This window comes from Lycium barbarum, chromosome 9 (genome assembly GCF_019175385.1).
Source record: "Lycium barbarum isolate Lr01 chromosome 9, ASM1917538v2, whole genome shotgun sequence".
Taxonomy (NCBI): Eukaryota; Viridiplantae; Streptophyta; class Magnoliopsida; order Solanales; family Solanaceae; genus Lycium; species Lycium barbarum.
The window spans coordinates 45,416,473-45,439,244 of record NC_083345.1 but is presented as its reverse complement, the minus strand read 5'-3'; the positions used below and the strand labels follow the sequence as shown (position 1 = coordinate 45,439,244).

The following is a 22,772-nucleotide window of genomic DNA, read 5'->3' as shown; positions in this document are numbered from 1 at the left end:
ATAAATCTGCTCGGAAGACCGAAGGCTTCTTAACTTTTGTTATGTTTGTAGGACGATGTAAGGACCAGTTCCTAGGATCGACTGCAGGGGGTTGCAGGGGGCTGATATAAGGACCAGTTTGCGCCGAATTTTCTGAAACATCGTTTGTTTCCTACATGGAAAAGTGGTCCAATTACTACTAGGTTTAGGGTCTTTCGCAAGGTATATATACATGAGTTTCCTTCATAATTATGTATCCTTGAAAAACATCTTTCATTGAATAATAAGAGTGGTGACGATCGTGGTTTTCTTTCTCTTGAGGGTTTCCACGTTAAAATCGTTTGTTCTTCTTTTTTGTTATTATGGCTCGAATTCTTGTTGTCTCATAACAACTTCGGGGTCTATTAATTATAGGACCTATATAAAGAACCCTCCATTAAATTGTATATGTAATAGTTAGCATGCTTTGCGTTCTTCTATGGGAACAAGCTTGAGGACGAACACTGCATTGAACAGTTGTACCGAAAGCCATATAAATTGTATTGCTCACATGGCCCATCTTTTGTTTTCCAATCACACATGGGCTTATCTCATTGGTGATTCCATGGGCTTATCATTGGTGATTCCATATATTTGCTCTTCTCCTTTAAACACGTGTATTGCAGTCCTATTGCAGCACTTCTAATTTCCTCCTTCAATAACAGGGGATAATGAGCTCCGAGAGACACTGAAGTTGTCAATTAAAAAAAGGGGACATGTGGGCCCCGTTTTATTTTTCTTTTTTCTTTTCCCCACTTAAACAATAATTAGGGAGAATGGGGTCATATTATAATATCCAAAACATTGAGGAAGGGAGTCAAATTATATTATCACAACTTTGAGAAAAAACCCCAAAATTATAAGCTTTCTTCCCCTCTCACCTGTATCGATTCAACACTCCAAAAGAAAAAAAAACCCTCTCTCAATTTTCTACTCTCTGTTCTTTTTTGGGATTTTGGCTAAAGTTTCACTTGGAGATTATCATCTTGCGGCAATATCAGGTAAATTTCCTTTATCTTGTTAACTTCAAACTATTAGAACTAGGGTTTAATGAAGAAGAAGAAGATAAAGATTGTGCTCTTGTAGGTTATGATTTGGCTATTATCAGGCAAAAACTTCTATCTCCCAATACTTCTTTTATTGTTATTAGTTGCGATTTGGTCGTATTAAAATGAAAATTGTTCTGGGTTAAACTTTAGCACCAACTATATTGTTTTTGGTTGAACTTTAGTCGTTGGTACAAATGCAAAAGTAGTTAACAACTTTGTCGGTTCTAATAGAGACTTTTTAACAACAAATTCAGTGAGTCCTCTTCCGATCAGGTGCTTAGGCGTTGGACAACTTTAAAAGTTGTGCTACAAATACAGTTGTTGTTCAACTTTTTTTTTTTTTTTGGTATTATTAAATTGTATCAATTACTAATTTTAACTATTTTTTTTGCGTAAATAAGATAAAATGGGCCAACATAAGAGGAAGAGAACTAGGTCACCTTGTTCTGATTCTAGTAAAAAATCTAGGAGCTTAGCTGCTGCTAGAAAACAAGATGCTGCACATAATAAAAGAGCTACCACAACAGTACAAAAGCTAACTGATGAAGCAGCCCGAGATAGTGAGGCTCTTGTTTATGCAACTTTGGAGATGGTTATACCTTTAAAAAATGAGCAATTTATTGGTGAAAAAGAAGCACATGAGAATAGTGGTGAAAATTCAGGTGAAGAAGAAAAAAGTGGCGAGAGTGCAACTGAGCAATCAGGTGAAGGGAAAAAAGTGGTGAGAGTGCAATTGAGCATTCGGGTGAAGAAGAAGAAGAAGATTGAGCATTCGGGTGAAGAAGAAGAAGAAGATAGAACTATGGCTGGTGACATGGGTGATAATTAGGTTAGAGAGAAAAGAAATACAACAACAACAACATACCCAGTTAATCCCACAACGTGGGGTCTGAGGAGGGTAGAGAAAAGAAATGAGAATAGTATATCAGCTAAGAAATTGGATGAGGATTCGACGACAGTTACATTAGAAAGAACATAAAATAGAAAAGAACAACGACATGATCAAGAGGATGCTCAATCAATAGTCGTTGCTAGATCAAGTAATGATACTGGTGGTGGTGATAATTCAAAGGGTACTGGATCATCAGATAATAATAGTGATCCCAATGCTCTTTTGGTTCCATAATGCGTGAAGACCATTTCCATTGAAAAGTATGGATTTAAGACCCACTTAAATACGTCTAGGCCTTATGATTCAAGGATCAATGTGAGAGTCGGCTTTGGAACTCAATTTTTTTAGTTTAGAAAGGTTTTGATCGATCAACATATTGACAATGGTTTCAGAAAAACTTGTTTTGGTCACTTTTTAAACTTGAAGAAAGATGTAGCAGTACATCTCCCAATGAAGACCTTTTTCTTCGCCGAATATTTTGTAAAAAGAAAAAGGAAATTTGGTGTGATTATAATGGCTTGCCTATTTGTTTCGACATAAATGAATTCTCTATCATGACCAGACTTCGATGCCATTCTCTCCTCCTCTTAGTCAGCAGTTAGCGAATGTTGAAGAAAAGGGTACAGGTTTGGTAGATATAGTGGGGAAGTCTGTTGATAGTGATGGTCTCATTGAGAAGATGAAGGATTCAAACTTGACAAACAAAAAAAAAGGTGGTTGTGAGCGTGGTTTGGTTCTTGCATAGCATATTATGTGCAAAAGATACAAAAAAAAGGTAGACACCAATTGGTTAAAAATGGCATCGAACCAAAATGTATTCGATTCATATCCATGGGGTAGAATAAGCTTCAATCTTACTATTGAATATCTTTTTAAAGAATTGATTCCAACCAAAAATCAATATAACCTTTATGGCTTTCCACGGGCGTTCACGGTAAGTAACTAAAATGTTCATTTTATGGTTTTGAGTTAAATTATTATTTTGATTTTATATACACTAAACTGCACTTTACTTATTACATAGGACTGAGCATTTGAAGCTATTCTGGTAGTTCAACAGCTAGCTAAGGATCCTTCACTTGAGAGGTCAATGCCAAGAATGAATAAATGGTTGTCCACAAAACCAGCGAGAAAGACTAACTCTAACTTGGCAAATGTTGATCCTCTTGATCAGACAAGAAAAGAGGTAAGATTCTACATCTAAATAATTTCAATTGTGTTTTGCAATAGTGGGGACATCAACTATAGTTTTTGGGAAACTAAACTTGTTGTTCCCATAACTTCTTCGATTGTCCAACAACAATTGAAGTTGTTCCACAACCACAGACAACTGAAATAACTGTTGGTGTTGTTTCTAGCTCTTTATATCTATGTGTATTTTCTTAAGAAGTATTTGAAAGATGAAAAGTTCATCATGACATATAAAATTAGGTTGGAACATAGTCCATGCCATTTGATATTCCCATTTTAAGTTGGTAACTTAAAATGGGAATCTCAAATGGCATGGACTATGTTCCAACCTAATTTCAGTTGTTGGGCAACTGAACTTGTTGTTCCCACAACTGCTTCGATTGTCAAACAACAATTGAAGTTGTTCCATAACCACAGACAACTGAGATAACTGTTGGTGTTGTTTCTAGATCTTTATATCTATGTGTATTTTCTTAAGAAGTATTTGAAAGATGAAAAGTTCATCATGACATATAAAATTAGGTTGGAACATAGTCTATGCCATTTGAGATTACCACTTAAAATGGGAATCTCAAATGGCATGGACTATGTTCCAACCTAATTTTATATGTCATGATGAACTTTTCATCTTTCAAATACTTCTAAGAAAATACACATAGATTCAAAGATCTAGAAACAACACCAACAGTTATTTCAGTTGTCTGTGGTTATGGAACAACTTCAATTGTTGTTAGACAATCGAAGCAGTTGTGGGAACAACAAGTTCAGTTGCCCAACAACTTTAGTTGATGTCCCCACTATTGCAAAACACAATTGAAATTATTTAGATGTAAACTCTTACCTCTTTTCTTGTCTGATCAAGAGGATCAACATTTGCCGAGTTAGAGTTAGTCTTTCTTGCTGGTTTTGCGGACAGCCATTTAATCATTCTTGGCGTTGAACTCTCAAGTGAAGGATCCTTAGCTAGCCGTTGAACTACCGAACAACTTCAAATTCCCAAACCTATGTAATAAGTAAAGTGCAGTTTAGTGTACATAAAATCAAAATAATAATTTAACTCAAAATCATAAAATGAACATTTTAATTACTTACCACGAACGCCCATGGAAAGCCATAAAGGTTATATTGGTTTTTGGTTGGATTCAATTCTTTGAAAAGATATTCTATAGTAAGATTGAAGCTTATTCGACCTTATGGATATGAATCGAATACATTTTGATTCGACGTCATTTTTAACCAATTGGTGTCTACCTTTATTTTATACCTTTTGCACATAATATGCTATGCAAGAACCAAACCACGCTCACAGTCACCTTTTATTTTTTTGTCAAGTTTGAATCCTTCAACTTCTCAATGAGACCATTACCATCAACAGACTTCCATACTATACCTACCAAACTTGTACCCTTTTCTTCAACCTTTGCTAACTGTTGACTAAGAAGGGGGAGAGAATGGCATCGAAGTCCAGTCATGATAGCGATTTTATTGATGTCGAAACAAATAGGCAAGCCATTGTAATCAACCCAAATTTCCTTTTTCTCTTCACAAAAAATTCGGCGAAGAAGAAGGCCGTGCACCAACTTCATTGGGAGATGTACTGCTACATCTTTCTTCAAGTTTATAAAGTGACCAAAACAAGTTTTTCTAAAACCATTCTCAATACGCTGATCGATCAAAATCTTTCTAAACTCAACAAATTGAGTTCCAAAGCCGACTCTCACATTGATCCTTGAATCATAAGGCCCAGACATATTCAAGTGGGTCTTAAATCCATACTTTTCAATGGAAATGGTCTTCACGCATTCTGGAACCGAAAGAGCATTGGGATCACTATTATTATCTGATGATCCAGTACCCTGTGAATTATCACCACCACCAGTATCATTACTTGATCCAGCAATGGCTACTGATTTAGCATCCTCTTGATCATGTCGTTGTTCTTTTCTATTTTCTGTCCTTTCTAATGTAGCCGTCGTCGAATCCTCATCCAATTTCTTAGCTGATGCGCTATTCTCATTTCTTTTTTCTCTAACCTGATTACCACCCATGTCACCAACCATAGTTCTATCTTCTTCTTTTTCACCCGAATGCTTAGTTGCACTCTCACCACTTTTTTCCTCTTCGCCTGATTACTCAGTTGCACTCTCAACACTTTTTTCTTCTTTACTTGACTTTTCACCACTACTCTTAAGTGTTTATTTTTCAATAATCAATTGCTCATTGTTTAAAGGTATCACCATCTCCAAAGGTACATAAGCAAGAGCCTCACTGCTCATTGGATACAAGGTTTTGATTGATGGCTACAAGGTTTTATGACAACTTGCTATCATGTAAGTTGTCATAAAAGTTCAAATAAAAAATTAGATCTGTTTGGTTGTAATGCCTGGTGAACCAAATCTGTCTCTTGTGCATCAGGGAAAAAATCTCATTAACATGCTGCAAAAGATAAAATCAATAGACAGTTCAATGTTAGTAACCAACAACTTTTGTAACTGTCCAACAACTGCTGCAGTTGATGGACAACTGTAGTAGCTGTTGAACAATTGAAGCTATCCTAAATTGTAAAATATAATAAAAAGATTAGTGATATTATCTTGCACTCAAATGAGAAATTTGGATCAGTCATGTTCTCCAAGTCTTGGTAATTGAATTCATCACTCAAATACATTCTTCTTTCCTCTTCCTTCTTACTAAGGAAGTCTTTAAAGTCCTCTATCTTCTCCATGGCAAGAGGTTTGTGCAGATTCACCTTCAATTTGTTCTCTGTCCTTGCATTTTTGGCCTTGGTATTTATGGCCAACCTTCTCCTTATTTCGGGAGTAAAAAGAGATCGCATTGTGTAGCTCGGAAGTCTATTCCTCTTTGGCTACTGCTTTTCTAACTTCACGGAAAATGAATTTATTGCCTCCAAAAGGGCATTATGCTTATCACAATATTTTTTGCATTCACAACAACAAGGGACCTTGGAGATACTCACACTTGTTGTTTTTGTCACTCCAGGAGTATCTACTTCCCTACCAAGATCAGCTACATACGTGTCTTCTCCTGCCCCACCAAAGGATCTACAAATATTAAAGTCCACTCGTGGTTTAATGGTTTGGATAGTAGCTCTCTGCGCACCAATATTTATCACCATCTACTCAACACCATAATCTCTCACAACACTCTTCTCACCACCAGCTCTCTCAAGACTCTCATCACCACCAATTTTATCTATTTATAAAGTTGTTACATGTGCCAACTCAGCTTTTTAAAATATCAATGTTTTGATCCAAACTATCTTCAAAGGGCGTAATATCTTAAATATAATCCATCCTTTTCTCTATGTTTGTTGGAAAAAGAAAAGGGTGCACAATCTGATTTTGAATCTGCAATGAAGAAAATGAGTATGAATATTCAGTAAACACAAAAACCCATCAAGAAAGGACAAAAAAATAATAAAAATCAGCTAAATTTCATTTCTAGGCCCATTACTGTTGATAACCCCTTAGATGAAGGAGTTGATGAAAAGGATGTTGTGGCAATTGGGAAAGTTGGGTCTAAGGTTAAGGTTACAGTTCCATTGAAAGTAGGTTATGATTATTCAAAGTTGCATCATTTGGGAGAAGGAATTATGTAATGCATGAAGCTTTCTTAAACTCCCTAGTGTATAAGCACTATAACACCAATGAGTCCAAGAAGAAGGAGAAAACAGAAGTAATTGCAAGTTTCTAAATAGGGTAGGTAAGCACTTATCTAACGTTATATAAAAAAAAAATCATGGAATAAGATCAAGCAAAACCCAACAGCAAAAGGTGCACAAGGTTGAAAGATCCTAAACAAGATAACTTTCTATTGTTCAGGAAAGAGAGAATACTTATTTGGAGTACTGGAAAAACGAAGGATTAGTTTCTACTTCTACTTCCATTTGCATTCAATTTTGACTAAAGTAAAGAAAAATAAAGAAATAAGAGGTATAACCAATCAAGTTTGAACATTTAAAGTCAGGCAAGTGTGCAAAAGTGAGTCCTTAAAACTTCAACTGAGAGTATAAGTGACTGAAAGAAACATTACATTAGCAGATCAAACGGATTGACCAACTGGTTACATCAACGATAAACTTGAATATGCACATAGTTCTGAAGCAAGGGAAGAAACTTAAATATTTTAAGTTGTATCATGTATCAAATCTCCCGTTTAATTATGGGGTATCTGTAAACTTAATAATGCCTTTGTTTTTACTAAAGAACAATAATTACCAACATAAAATCGAAGCAGTTGTGGGAACAACAAGTTCAGTTGCCCAACAACTGTAGTTGATGTCCCCACTATTGCAAAACACAATTGAAATTATTTAGATGTAAACTCTTACCTCTTTTCTTGCCTGATCAAGAGGATCAACATTTGCCGAGTTAGAGTTAGTCTTTCTTGATGGTTTGGCGGACAACCATTTAATCATTCTTGGTCTTGAACTCTCAAGTGAAGCATCCTAAGCTAGCCGTTGAACTGCCGGAATAGCTTCAAATACCCAAGCCTATGTAATAAGTAAAATGCAGTTTAGTGTACATAAAATCAAAATAATAATTTAAGTCAAAACCATCAAAGGTTATATTGGTTTTTGGTTGGATTCAATTCTTTTAAAATATATTCAATAGTAAGATTGAAGCTTATTCGACCCCATGGATATGAATCAAATACATTTTGGTTCGACGCCATTTTTAACCAATTGGTGTCTACCTTTTTTTTTTTTTTTTTGTAACTTTTGCACATAATATGCTATGTAAGAACCAAACCACACTCACAGCCACCTTCTATTTTTTTGTCAAGTTTGAATCCTTCATATTCTCAATGAGACCATCACCATCAACAGACTTCCCCACTATATCTACCAAACTTGTACCCTTTTCTTCAACTTTGCTAACTGCTGACTAAGAAGGGGGAGAGAATGGGATCGAAGTCCAGTCATGATAGTGTTCATTGATGCCGAAACAAATAGACAAGCCATTGTAATCACACCAAATTTCCTTTTTCTTTTCACAAAAAATTCGGCGAAGAAGAAGGTCGTGCACCAACTTCATTGGGAGATGTACTGCTACATCTTTACAAGTTTTTCTGAAACCATACTAAATACGTTGATCGATCAAAAACTTTCTAAACTCAACAAATTGAGTTCCAAAGCCGACTCTCACATTGATCCTTTAATCATAGGCCCAGACATATTCAAGTGGGTCTTAAATCCATACTTTTCAATGGAAATGGTCTTCATGCATTCTGGAACCAAAAGAGCATTGGGATCACTATTATTATCTAATGATCCAGTACCCTTTGAATTATCACCACCACTAGTATCATTACTTGATCCAGCAACGGCTACTGATTTAGCATCCTCTTGATCTTGTCATTGTTTTTTTTTCTATTTTCTATCCTTTCTAATGTAGTTGTCGTCGAATCCTCATCGAATTTCTTAGCTGATGTGCTATTCTCATTTATTTTTTCTCTAACTTGATTACCACCCATGTCACCAACCATAGTTGTATCTTCTTCTTCTTCACCCAAATGCTCAGTTGCACTCTCACCTGTTTTTTCCTCTTCACCTGATTGCTCAGTTGCACTCTCACCACATTTTTCCTCTTCACCTGACTTTTCACCGCTACTCTTAAGAGTTTATTTTTCACCAATCAATTGCTCATTGTTTAAAGGTATCACCATCTCCAAAGGGGCATAAGCAAGAGTCTCACTTGCTCGGGCTGCTTCATAAGTCAGCTTATGTACTAATGTGATATCTCTTTTATTATGTGCAATAAGTTGTTTTCTAGCAGCAGCTAAGCTTCTAGATTTTTTACTAGCATCAGGACAAGGTGACATGGTTTTCTTCCTCTTATGTTGGCCCATTTTATCTTATCTACACAAAAAAATAGTTAAAATTAGTAAATGATACAATTTAATAATACCAAAAAAAAAAAGTTGAACAACAACTGTATTTGTAACACAACTTCTAAAGTTGTGCCAGTAATAAACAAAGTTGCCCTATGCCTAAGCAGCTGATCGGAAGAGAACTCACAGAATCGGTTGTTAAAAGGTCTCTATTAGAAGCGACAAAGTTTGTTAACAACTTTTGCATCTGTTCCAATGATTGTTGCAGTTGCTAGAACAACTACAGAAGTTGTTCCAGCAACTGAAAAAGTGGTTAGGGACATGTTGTATCAAATTTGAACCAATTAAATTTTCTTTTTAATACAACCAATATATTGGTGCTAAATTTCAACCCAAAATAATATAGTTGGTGCTAAAGTTCAACCCAGAACAATTTTCTTTTTAATACAACCAAATCGTAGCTAATTACAATAAAAGAAGTATTGAGAGATGGAAAATTTTGCATGATAATAACAAAATCGTAACCAACAAGAGCAAAATCAAAATTCATAATCTTTATCTTCTTCATTAAATCCTAGTTCTAATAGTTTGAAGTAAACAAGATAAAGGAAATTTACTTGATATTTTGGCAAGATGATAATCTTGAAGTGAATCTTTAGCTAAAATCCCAAAAAAAAGAACAGAGAGTAGAAAAATGAAAGAGATTTTTGTTTTTTTTGGAGTGTTGAATCGATACAGGTGAGAGAGGAAGAACGCTTATAATTTTGGGTTTTTTCTCAAAGTTGTGATAATATAATTTGACTCCCTTCCTCAAAGTTTTGGATATTATAATATGACCCCATTCTCCCTAATTATTGTTTAAGTGGGGGAAAGAAAAAAGAAAAATAAAACGGGACCCACTTGTCCCCTTTTTTTAATTGAAAACTTCAGTGTCCTTCTAAGCTCATTATCCCCACTTTCTTTCTATTCTCTGTTCTTCTGTACTGTAGATATCAAATTTCTTTGGCCTTGTCTCTTCGTTTCCATGTTTTTCTGATATGTTACTAATTTTTGTCTTTGAATTTGTCAATAGAACGAAAGAGACTTCCGCTGCAATTGTTTGCCCTAAATTGGTATGCGCAGTAGGTGGATCAGTCCTTTCTGAAGAGTGAAGACAAAAGATGAAATAGGTGGACTTCCTTCGTGTTGTTTTTCTCTACAGTCGCGTGGTCTTGGGAATTATTGGTTTTCAGTGTTCGATTCACATTCGTCTCCCCTATTTCTTCAATATGTATCCACCCTGTTCCCAAAAGATTAGCTTTTTGTTCTGTTTCTCCATCTACGTGTATCTGTGTTTTTTTTTTCTTTTTGTTTCTTGTGAGATAATTGTTGAATTGAATTTATGTGTATCTTTTAATTTTTTTCTCTAAAAAAAAAACTCTTATGAGTATATGTTGAATTGGTCTCATGTTTATATTTCGTTATCAAATTTAGGTATTTATTTTTATGTAAAACCTAGAAAGAGATTCTTTGTTGCGCATCGATAAAACAGATTCATCTTAATTATATTTCGATATGGAAATTGTATTTCTATTTTGGGTATCATTCAAAATCCAGCAAATTAGACAAGATTTTTCATCGCATGGTTTAGGTAGAGATTCTAAGACTATATTCCTCATAGGACAAGTTCACAGTTTGTCGGTCAGCAGTCTCAATTATTGAAAAACAAATTGCATTCTTTAACTATGATTCATCCTTTTCAATTCGATTCCCAGAGTTTGCTTCATTTTTCCCTTGAGATTCGTACATTCTACCGATTTTAGAGCCCAAATTAGTCTCTTTTTCTCACTCAGTATTTTATTTCATGGATACTCTGTCTGGCTTCACTTATTAATTTTACTTAAAAAAATCAACTTTGGTTTTTTGTTTATGGCTCTTCCGTATTTTTTCCACCAAGGTATCTTTTGAAATGTCCAAAATAACTAAGCAGTTTTCTATATCATTTTTCTCCTTAAAGGTTCTATTACTTGAACATTCGTCATTTAAGCATTTTAAAGATACATTATTGACATTCGGGTTATCAAAAAAAGGATACATTATTGACATTTACTAGAAAAAAATTATTGAACAATATATATTATGCATTATATATTGAGTTGTCCTGAACATTGCCGAAATTTTGGTTATTGGACCTTTTTCCTGTTAACTTTAGTTGCTATACCCATCGGGTAATGAATCTTCTCCCTCATTCACATAATTTTATTTAATCTATCTGTATAAATTTGTAATATAGCATGCATAAAAGTCACTCGAGAACTTCTGTCACTACAACGCTCTCTTCAAAGTAGTGTCACATGCTATTGAGAAGTTATTATTTCGCAAACCAAAAGGAAAGCTATAAATGGAGAAGAATTTAATGACTTAGATGATTAAATATTGAACTACTAGATGTGATATCTTATGAAAGAGGAATCAAATAATTGGCTACAAATGTACTAATAAGAAGGAAAAATTTGATAGGGAAAACGCAAAATACTGAAAGTTTAGAGGGAAAGGAAAAGCAATGTCGTCCAAGTGTTTTTGTCTATAAGGTACTCTAAGTTCTTTGTTATTGACAATCTCTATGCAACTACGATTTCTTACCACTTCATGAAACATGATCTACTCTTTTGAATTGAACGTCATGAAACATGATCTACTCTTTTGAATTGAACTTATAGTTTTCTTTATTGGTTCTTGACAAATGCCTATTTCATTTCCTTAATTTTTCCCTTATGCCTTCGTGAAGATAGGGATAAGAATATGGCTAGCCATCAATGGGGTTACAATCCCCTGTACATAATAATAATTGCACAATTCCTGAAGGCAAGAATTGACTTTCTGATAAGAACAGAAGAGCAATCATGTTTAAATTTTTAAGTTTTTAATTAGAGGTGAAAATGTGCAACCACTAATGATTGCACAACAGTTGTTAAATTTTGGATTCCTTGCAATTTTTAGAACTAATTGCGCAAGTTTTTCGTGAAAATATTTTGTCTTTGAATCTTCAATTGACACGGCGAACATTGTTTTATAAAACTTTTATTGGATGGTGAAGTTTGGAATATCTAGTGATGCAATAATGCGTATGTAGGAAGAAGATCTCCATTAAAATTGTGAGAGTTCACTTTACTTTTAGGGGACCTTAAAAAGTGAAGATTGACAAATCTTGTGCCATAGAAGTGGAAAGGAAAAATAATAAATGGAAGAAGAAAGTGGGCATGTCGTCTCATAGATACTTAGATGGTGATGCTTGTGCCTAGTTTATTGCATTACTCATGGTACAAGTCGTTATTAGGTACATCACCATATTGCTTTCGAAACTAATATCATTTGGGTGTATTGAACATGTGGGATGCTTGTCAGAGTGTTGGAGTGAATTCAAACAACTCTAATAGTGATTCAAATAATGGAGGTGAATTTACAAGGCCATATCAGGAGCACCGCAATATTGGGACATATTGATTGGACAAAGGGCCAGCGCAGGTCAGTAACCGTTGTGCTTCAGTCACTTCAGTAGAATATTGAGTTACATATCTTTTTGTTAGATGTTTATAACTTATAACATTTCATGAGTACATATATTCTGTGTTTGAGGTAACTGCAAATGATTTATTTTAAATCAATGTCATACTTCTGTCACCTTTCGGTTTGTGCATTTATCCAACATATATGACTAAGAAAATTCTTGCATTTATATGATTCGTAGGTTTCAGATTAGTTTAAAAGTAATCAAATGTTGGGGTCTGATGAGTTTATAACAAAGACAATTGATTCTTGCTTACGTCATAGAAGTAATACATTTCTTTTTGTATTGCGATTTGAGTAATCTACCGAGTCTAGATAGCTTCGTTGTTGCTTCAGAGGATTTTCTTCGGCATACTTGTGTCTTTAATTCAATTACCTCTACCGTTTTGCATATATGGCTTTGACAAGCTCAAGCTAACGGTTTGGGCATCTTCACACGGTTCTGGCCATCAATAAATCCATAGTCTTCTTTTTAGTACTTTTTTCCCCTTACTCTTTGCTAAAATTATTACCAGAAAGTTGGTGTTGGCAGATTCTCCTGTAAATAACACATAGCCACATCTCTATAGTCATTGTTAGAAATGATAATGAAAGCGGGATATTTTAAACGATTTATAATTAAAGCTTTTTGTTTGCACCACTACAACCTTTTAAAGTTTGTTAAGAAATTCATGAAGCTATTATTAATGGAATAATATCTATTGTTGTTTTATTATTCTCTGGATTTCCATAGTATTCAAGATGCATTTCATAGAAGTGTTCCTATATATGCTTCCCTCAAATTAGTGTTGATCACAAAAACTTGTTCTAATCGGAGATTTCTTGAGCGACAAAAGGTTTTCCATAAGTAGGCTTGGAGCCTCCCTTTTGGCGGCATTTCAGTAATTCAATTCTATTGGTGTAATTTTATCCATTGCTCAAATATTAGCCCAGATATAGTTATGTATACCTTCTTGAGTTGATGGATTTACCTAGAACAAATTTTGGTATGATTTTTGTTGTTGTCGAGAACCTTCTGTTGGTGGTTATGCTCTAGGCCATTGTATGGACCTTATTTGTTAGTTATGTTTTAGATTAATAAAAGAAGTTTTATTTTATATTTCTTATTATTATATTATTTTCACGTTTCATATAATAATATATATCCCTAGTTAATCATTTATAATTTGATTATAATGATATAACACTAGTACGAGCTTAATCGATAATTATGAAATAATTATGTGTACGGTACAAATTAAACTCATAGGTATTTGTTAGAGAATAACATACTGGATAGACCCGTTATGGGATCACTACATGAATCAGTGTCATAAGTGATTCTCATAATAGTTATGTCAATTAATCCTCACACCTGAGATTATCACAAAATCCTACATAAGGAACTTTTTTTTTGACATTCAAAAACGTTATCTTTAACCAGATAATCATAAAGTGTATGATTGAAGATAATGTGAATTATGTGGAGGATAGTGATTATTAAAGATGGAATTTGTCCCTCTCTTTGAGAGAGATATCTTTTGGGCCTCTCGATTAGTAAGACTGAGAAATGAATGGTCGTGCTTAGATGAACTGAAAGAGTTATCAGTATTATTTGACTTATCAGTTTACTAAGGGATCGGGAAATTATATTTGAACAATATAAGGATGACACTATACATGCCTTATGTTAGAATTAAATATCGTGTGACAAAAGGACTATGACATATACTATTTAATTAGCTTATTACGAACTTTAAATTATTATGACTTGGGTTAGTCATAATGTCTTGCTAGAGACCAATTATGATTTGTAAAATTAATATAGTATTAATTCTACTGCCAACGTAATATAAACCTATTGGGTCGCACATCAAGAATGTGATGAACGGACTGGGGTTATTTTAGTTAATTTGTATTTATATATTATGAATATATAAATTCATATTTTTGTTATTGCATTATCTAGATAATGTAATCCGAATTTATTTTATGGTTAAAATGTAATTCAGATTTATACTTATATTATTCGATAACTATAAATATAGATAACAGTTATCTAAAGGCTGAAATATTTAATCAAGTAAGGATCCCTAATTAGTTAGGATCTTAATTAATTAGATATCCTAATCAGTTAGGACTCTACATGAGCTATGGTTCGTATTATTAGGATGAATGTATCACTATTAATAGTGAGAGACATTAATATTTTAGTATACAGAAAAACCTTTTGCATAGTTATTTTCGAAATAACTATGACCTAAATTCTGATAGCCGACTTAAGCTCTGCAACCCGAAATTATACCCCAAAACTTGAAGCTAGCACTTCGTGTCTATTTGTGATCATTCTTGTGTGAATACTGGTAGAGGGTGGTCGTTTGTTTTCGAGCAGCACCTACGGTTCATTTTTGGCAGAAAGTATATCGAGGAATCACGCATCAAAAGGTAAGTAATCTGATCCTTTTGTCGAATTGATTGAAACACATAGATCTTGTATAGGGATTAAGCAATAAATTTTATATTCCGCTGCTATTCTGTACTTGAGATTGCAAGAATTCCCTTCACCTTCGTGTAAGAAAAAGTTGTAACGATATTATGTAAACAAAATTTAATTTACCTTTTTATTTGTTCTTTACTTGACAAGTAGCATTGTTTCTCATAAGACATGGAGCAAATGTTGGCAGACGAAGAGGGAAAAGTTGACTGCGCTTGGTCGACTTGCTAAGTTGATTCACAAAATTTGTCATCTAGAATGATAACAAAACAGATCCTTTTGTCATTTTGATTTTGATGATTTTAAAAATTTGTCAACTGGTACCTTTTATGCAATAAATTTGGGTTTAAGTGTGTACATTTGAATACTTGAACCTTCCCATTTGAGGGATTTGAAATCAAAGCTATTTATTTCAACCAATGTATCGTTTCTTTAAAAAAAAAATGAAGTTTTAATCATGTATCACAAGATTTGAATAGTTGGGACCATCTAGTATCTTAGATACTACTCATGTAATTGCTGAAGATTGTTCGTCAAACTTCAAGTAACATGATAATATCTAACTTTTTCTTATTTGAATGGGTAATAATGGCGTATTTTCCTCTAGCAAGAGTTCATACTCTGTGTACAATCAAGAACAATGCGTAGTTGATGATGATTAACAGCCTTTAGCAATGAGTGGTAAACATCCCCTTAATGGATGGCCACTCACGGAAAAAAGTATCTATGGCGTCGTTTATAGCAAAGGCTAATGCAATAGAGATTCTATGCGTTGAATAAAACTCCGCATTTTCTACATTGAACTTAGACATTTGTGAAAAATTATTATCTTTTAAATAGACCTTCACTTTTTAATAATAATTCTAAAGTACAAATGGATTCAATGATAAGAACATATGAATATGATCCTGAGTCATGGCTTTGTTTTGGGAGAATCTTGCTCCCATTAGGATAGTAATCCTCACATTAAGTTGTCTATCTATTTATTTTTTAAAAATCTAAAAAGATCATGTACATTTTAGGTATTGGTTGTCTTAATGCTTGTGAAGGGTGTTGTTACTCTTACTTGTTGTATGATTTCTTTGCACACTGCTTTGTAAAAGTCACTCAACTCCTACTTGCAGAATTATGGCGTAATGCTTACTTTCTGTTGGAAATCTTATGGAAAATTCTTCATCACGAGCACTTGTAGGGACTTCTATTCATCACGAACATTTGTAAGGATCTTCACTTCGTCACGAACACTTGTAAGGACTTCTCTTCATCACGAACAATTATAGAGAATTCTTCGTAGCTTGAGGAATGCCAATGGCATTGTCCTTACGGATATTTCACCCGGTATGGGTGTATCGCTCAGGATTCAACAAGCTCTTCTAGTACAAAACTAGGAGTCAGAATCTAACAAAGATTTATCTTATACAACCCAACAATAAAATATATGATAAAGTGTTATACTAAAATATACGAGAGGAAGTATGTTTGGTTCTATCGTATTCTCTATCTCTGTCTCATCCACAAAAGAAAGGACATAGAAATATATATAGAAGAAGTTGTGTCTTGATGTTCCCATATCCAACAACATGAGCACAGGAAGGATATATGCCAACGTCCAATGTATTAATCATTTTGCCAACGTCCAAAATACTAAGAGTGGTAAATAACCATAAAGACAATATTTGACCATTAAGACCATTAATTAACAAATTGAATATAATAATACCGTTTGAAAATGTCAAATGAATTCTACAATTAAGGCTAATAAAATAGAATCAAGTCTTTGTATTAAAGCCAATAAAAACAGTTATAGAAATAGTTCTTTTATTTTTGAGATATTAAATAGAAAATAATATTTTTCTAACAATCCCCCATATATCTCAAAAATAATAAAATAAATAAAAACAAGAAGTTTTGCTGGGTTTATATATATATGAGTACAATGCATCGAATCTGTCTCGTAGACTATGAACCAGACCTAAATAAAACAATATTAAACTTACAGAACAATTGGTGAAGTTTAGAACTTCTATGAACCAAAAATTCTTCGTAAGCTTAGAGTCTTATTCTATCACATTATACTTGCACAATCTTTGTCGTTATCGCGGTTTTACGCTAAGAGGCCATGCGCGTGTCCTGGTATTCATGAGTGCTCTAGAAATCTGTCACAATTTCATAGGAGCAGCACCACTCCACACTCATATAGGTTCACCCATCAAGTATATTCTATAGAGCAATACACCACCTATAAAGGATATGGTAATGGATTAAGAGTTTATAACTCAACCTCACTTTGCCTTGCAGTAATTGCACTATATTCACACATCATAGGAAGAAACATAATTTAATAGTGCACTTTTGATTAACTAATGACTTGTTATTACCCATATGAACCTAATTCATGGGATCTCCAATCACATAGGTTGGGTTACCATCATTGTTAATCTTCTCAAATGACAAAAGTCTCATTCCCCTCGATGTTTCTCTTAGTCTTGTGAATCGGCTAAATTCACCTCAGACTTCACACAATTATATATAAATGATTTCATCTCCTAGCAATTGCTTTATCATATTATGTCTCAAATGAATGCATCTTATTTCCATTGAAAAAATTATTTTTCAACTACAACTAATGTTGCTTGGCAACCACAATATATAGACATGTTGATTTTATCTCAACCTCAATACTCACTAAGAAGTATCTTAGCCTCATTACCAGCCAACTTCAAACCACAAACTTAAATTTCATTATGATCTATTTGGCTGATTTTCATATTATTACCCCCTCACAAAGGGTAAACACATAACCACTAATGGATTTTGAGATCCACTTTAGCATAAAAACTAACAAGACACCCCCACATTTCCAAATATTTTAATCCAATGAATAATCTTTCACAATTCATAAAAGATTTTTCTTATGAGGTATCCGAATTTGTATATGAGTGACATATAAATTTATACTCCAAAACATATCAAAGATAAAGTAGAGAAGAAATGGTCACAAGCTAACGTTCTCATAGCAACGTTCTGATAGTAATTCTCTGTCCAATATTATAGCTTTATTAAATCCATTCAAATGCGTTTGGTTTAGAAATATTGTCCTAAAAAATATAGCTTCTTATCCAGACTACTAAAACACATACATTGCAACTTCATCAAAGTAAGTAGTATGCTATAATTTAGGGAAAATACATAACCCCCCAACGTATAGGCAGATTAATTATGACGCACCCAACCTTTGCGGACGATCTATTACCCCCCAGTCTTAATTTTTCAGTATTTTAGTATCATTTTTTTACTGATGTAGCAAAAAAAAATTGAAGCCCGGTTGCACAGTGGAGAGTGTTGCACACTCTCCACCACATTGGTGCCACGCTGCTGCCACGTCACTGACACTTTTCCTTTTTTTTTGTTCATTTAATTTTTCTTTTATTAATTATATTTACACTAATTAACCTTTAATTAACCATTAAACCATTAATTTTGTCTTCTTCATCACTAAACCCTTCTTCTTCTTCTTCATTTCAAGAAATCCATCACCCATTTTCTTCCTCCATTAGCACACACACATTCAACCCATTTTCTTCCTCCATTAACACACACACACACATTCAATCCATTTTCTTCCTCCTTTCAAAACACACATTCAACCCATTTTCTTCAACCCATTTTCTTCCTCCATTAACACACACACATTCAACCCATTTTCTTCCTCCATTAACACACACATTCAATTTAATCATCAATCATAAAGAGCTTATTTTCAAGAAACATTCAACCCATTTTATTCCTCCATTAAAGCCCATTTTCTTCAACCCATTTTCTTCCTCCATTAACACACACACATTCAACCCATTTTCTTCCTCCATTAACACACACATTCATTTGAAGGCAAATCAAACACCAAAATATCTCCTCCACCGAAATGGCATTATGTTTTAATGGGTCAGACCCATTTTCATATTGGTGATGTTGTTGCTACTGCTGCGGTGTTGCTGCAGTTGTTGCGGTGTTGCTGCTGTTACTCCGGTGTTGCTGCTGCTGCTGCGGCGGTGTGGCGGCGGTGGCGGCCGTGGTTGAGGAGAAAGAAGAAAGAAAGAGAAAAAGAAGAAAGAGAAAAATAAATTGCATTTAACAATTGAAATGTGGAAGAAAGGGAGGGTGGTGGTGGGTGAGAGGATAAAATGTAAATAAATTTTTAAAAATTAATTTTTATTAAAATATAAAAAATATTTTTACTGCTTTCACTCGCCATATTTTTTTTTTTTTGCCACGTCAGTTGAAAATGGTACTAAAATACTGAAAAATTAAGACTGGAGGGTAATAGATCGTCCGCAAAGGTTGGGTGTGTCATAATTAATCTGGCTATACGTTGGGGTTTTTTTTTTTATGTATTTTCCCTATAATTTACAATGATTGTTTAAGCAAATAATCTAGTCATCAGAAAAGCTAGAGAGAGATTAAAGAGATAACAGGAAAAGAACACGAAAAGTCAAAGCTAATTATCACATTGTTTGTTAACAATTGTAATTCAAGGAAAATGGATATTCCATTAAAGCCTCATTAACAAAATTTTAAGAAATGAATGTAGCCGTTACTTCAGTAAATGTGACTTTGAAAAATCTTCTTTTATCACGTCATAAATCAAAACAATCAAACAAGTAAATATACTACATTTTCATCAAATTCGAATGAAACTTTTACCCCACTTTTCCTAATAATCCCATGGAAATCAAATTAGTTCAAATATTAGGAACATGTACCACCTCAATGAACGCTAATGTTTTTAGTAAGAAGAGCTTTTTCATTCCAAGATCTTGAGTAGTCCTAGAATCACTAATATAAAGAAATCATTCTTCTTCTTCAACTTGGGTGTAAAACACAAAATTATGTTAGCACAAATATGCTTAGTACCATCAAAGTCTAACACCCAATTTCTCACATTAGCCACAAAATTCGCTTGAGAATGACCACAACAATTATATCATCCGCTTAATCAAACTTATTTTTTACTTAGCGACATTATTTCTCGGAATCTTTTTGCTATAATGATGGGCATGATGACTTAGTTTGCCACAAACAAAATAATTTTTATTTCATCGAAGATCCGATAATTATAGCTTTGTATAATCAATGAAATCACCATCAATAATAGTCGAAAGTCTCACATCATCAATATTCCTTGAGCAACACATTTAACTCATAAGATGTACACGAAAAAGAATAGTTGAAGAATCATCCAATTAAATCAAGAGAATCCAGTGAAATAAAAAATATAGGCATGAGTAGATGACCAATCAAAAAATATATTCTGCGGATGACATAATATCAAGTCTCAAGGGCCTATCACAATACTCCATATTTCATTTTAGTGTCCTTTTGAGATATCACACACTAGTGATCCAACAACAAATTTTCACCATAAAATCTCATTATTTTAAACCCCCATGCTAAACTCTTTTGGTATCTCCCATATTCAAACATCAAAGTAAATTTCTTAAATAAATAAAATTTTATGCCCCATATGCTGAATTATATAACTACACAAAATCTTTAAACATAATCTTAGGCGCATCCTAGTACAAGCAAAAACATACCTGGAACTTAGACAGATTGTACTAAATTATTCTCTTTCAATTTTCTGTAAGAATAGAGTACGAAATATCCTTAAGATTATTGGAAATCTTACGAAAAATTCTTCATCACGAGCACTTGTAGGGACTTCTCTTCATCACGAACACTTGTAAGGACCTTCTCTTCATCACGAACACTTGTAAGGACTTCTCTTCATCACGAACAATTGTAGAGAATTCTTCGTGGCTTGAGGCATGCCAATGGCACTGTCCTTAAGAATATTTCACCCGGTATGGGTGTATCCCCCAGGATTCAACAAGCTCTTCTAGTACAAAACTAGGAGTCAGAATCTAACAAAGATTTATCTTATACAACCCAACAATAAAATATATGATAAAGTGTTATACTAAAATATACGAGAGGAAGTATGTTTTGTTCTATCGTATTCTATATCTCAGTCTCATCCACAAAAGAAAGGACATAGAAATATATATAGTAGAAGTTGTCTCTTGATATTCCCATATCCAACAACATGAGCACAGGAAGGATATATGCCAACGTCCAATGTATTAATCATTTGCCAACGTCCAAAATATTAAGAGTGGTAAATAACCATAAAGATAATATTTGACCATTAAGACCATTAATTAACAAATTGAATATAATAATACCCTTTGAAAATGTTAAATGAATTCTACAATTAAGGCTAATAAAATAGAATCAAGTCTTTGTATTAAAGCCAATAAAAACTGTTATAGAAATAGTTCTTTTATTTTTGAGATATTAAATAGAAAATAATATTTTTCTAACACTTTCTTTCTTGTTCAGCTTAACAGTTTCTAGTAACAGTGTCTAGGAGCATCAAGATCAAGAATTGGCTTTGGATACTTGCAAATCCAATATCCTAGTGCATTAGCCCTTTCATTTAGACTCGTTTGATGCAAAAAAAAAAAAAAAAAAAAAAAACCTTTAACAGTTAGATCAGCACCTGCTTAATGAAGCTAAAGTACAGAATGCACTTTAGTGATACTACATTTCCAGTTATTTCCAGCACCTGCTCAATAAAGCTAAAGTACATAAACCTCCTACAACATGAAAATTATTTCCAGTTAAAACATACTGCATTTCAAGTCATCACTCAACTATCCCAGGTTAGGACAATGCAAAAGCAACTATGCAGAGAATTAAGGCATAACAGAAAAAAGGAGGAGGATTTATCAGTCAATAAACAGAGATATAGTAGTCACTTTTTGTAATTGTTGACCACATCTGATTCACAGTTAAAATGACATAACGATACACAATTCTAAGAATAATGTCCTCAATAAAACTAATTAGTAAGTCAGCTCATCCTTTGTTAATTAATTTTTGGACCAGAATGGCATACTTAGGTTAATTTTTGTCCTACAATCATAAATTTGCTCGGAAGACCAAAGGCAGAAAGACCGAGCATAAATTTTCTTAGTAACCACATTAAAGACTATTTGTCCGAATTGCTCATCCAAAAGAACATCGATACAACTTCCAAAATTAGAAAGAAAGGGTCACATATTTCTTTGTCCTACAATACACAAATCTGCTCAAAGTTATGGCAAAACTTTTGGGTCTATTATAGGCCTAAGGAACCCTTCACTAAATTGTACTTCTACCTCCTAATGAGGCAAACATTGGTAGGTCCAATAATTATAATTACTTGTTCTTGAAGCTCTTTCATTGCAGACTGCTAAAATTAGTTAGTTTAATCACATGTATCTGGTATACAATTTTTTTTTTAAAAGGTTAGAAATACGCTGCTATAAGTTGCTGATGTTGTAACATGGATCTGTAATAAAGAAATCCCCAATATGGTATGTACCATTTAACAAAGTTGGCTCGAAATGGTTTCTTGAAGCTCCTTTTAAGTTTTACTAGCTGCTAAACCTGATTGATTCGATCACATGTTTAGACGTTGGAACTTTGACTACTCTATATGACTAAAGTTCACTTTTTGTGTAATTGATTAACGAAGGGAATTGTTTGTACTTTCTTTTGAATATTTTTACATATGTAAGGTGTTTGTATAATATAATTGAAATGTTTCTTGAAAAACCAAAAACATAATTCTCTCTCATATAATCATATGTAAGTCGAAGTCGAACAAATCATGGTTACCGATTTACTATACCACAAAATACTGAAA

At 33.6% G+C, this 22,772-nt stretch overlaps 2 long non-coding RNA genes across 2 annotated transcripts; one reads left to right on the top strand and one right to left on the bottom strand.

The window, feature by feature from the left end:
• The first annotated feature begins 634 nt into the window (after nt 1–634).
• LOC132611526 (uncharacterized) lies at nt 635–10,432 on the top strand. The gene is made up of 3 exons (XR_009571705.1): nt 635–1,019; nt 2,984–3,145; nt 6,151–10,432. It is a non-coding gene; the product is annotated as an uncharacterized LOC132611526 (long non-coding RNA).
• Nucleotides 6,386–9,771, bottom strand: LOC132611527 (uncharacterized). The gene is made up of 3 exons (XR_009571706.1): nt 9,621–9,771; nt 7,502–9,031; nt 6,386–6,518 (listed from the first exon to the last, which is right to left on the bottom strand). It is a non-coding gene; the product is annotated as an uncharacterized LOC132611527 (long non-coding RNA).
• Nucleotides 10,433–22,772: the final 12,340 nt, after the last annotated feature.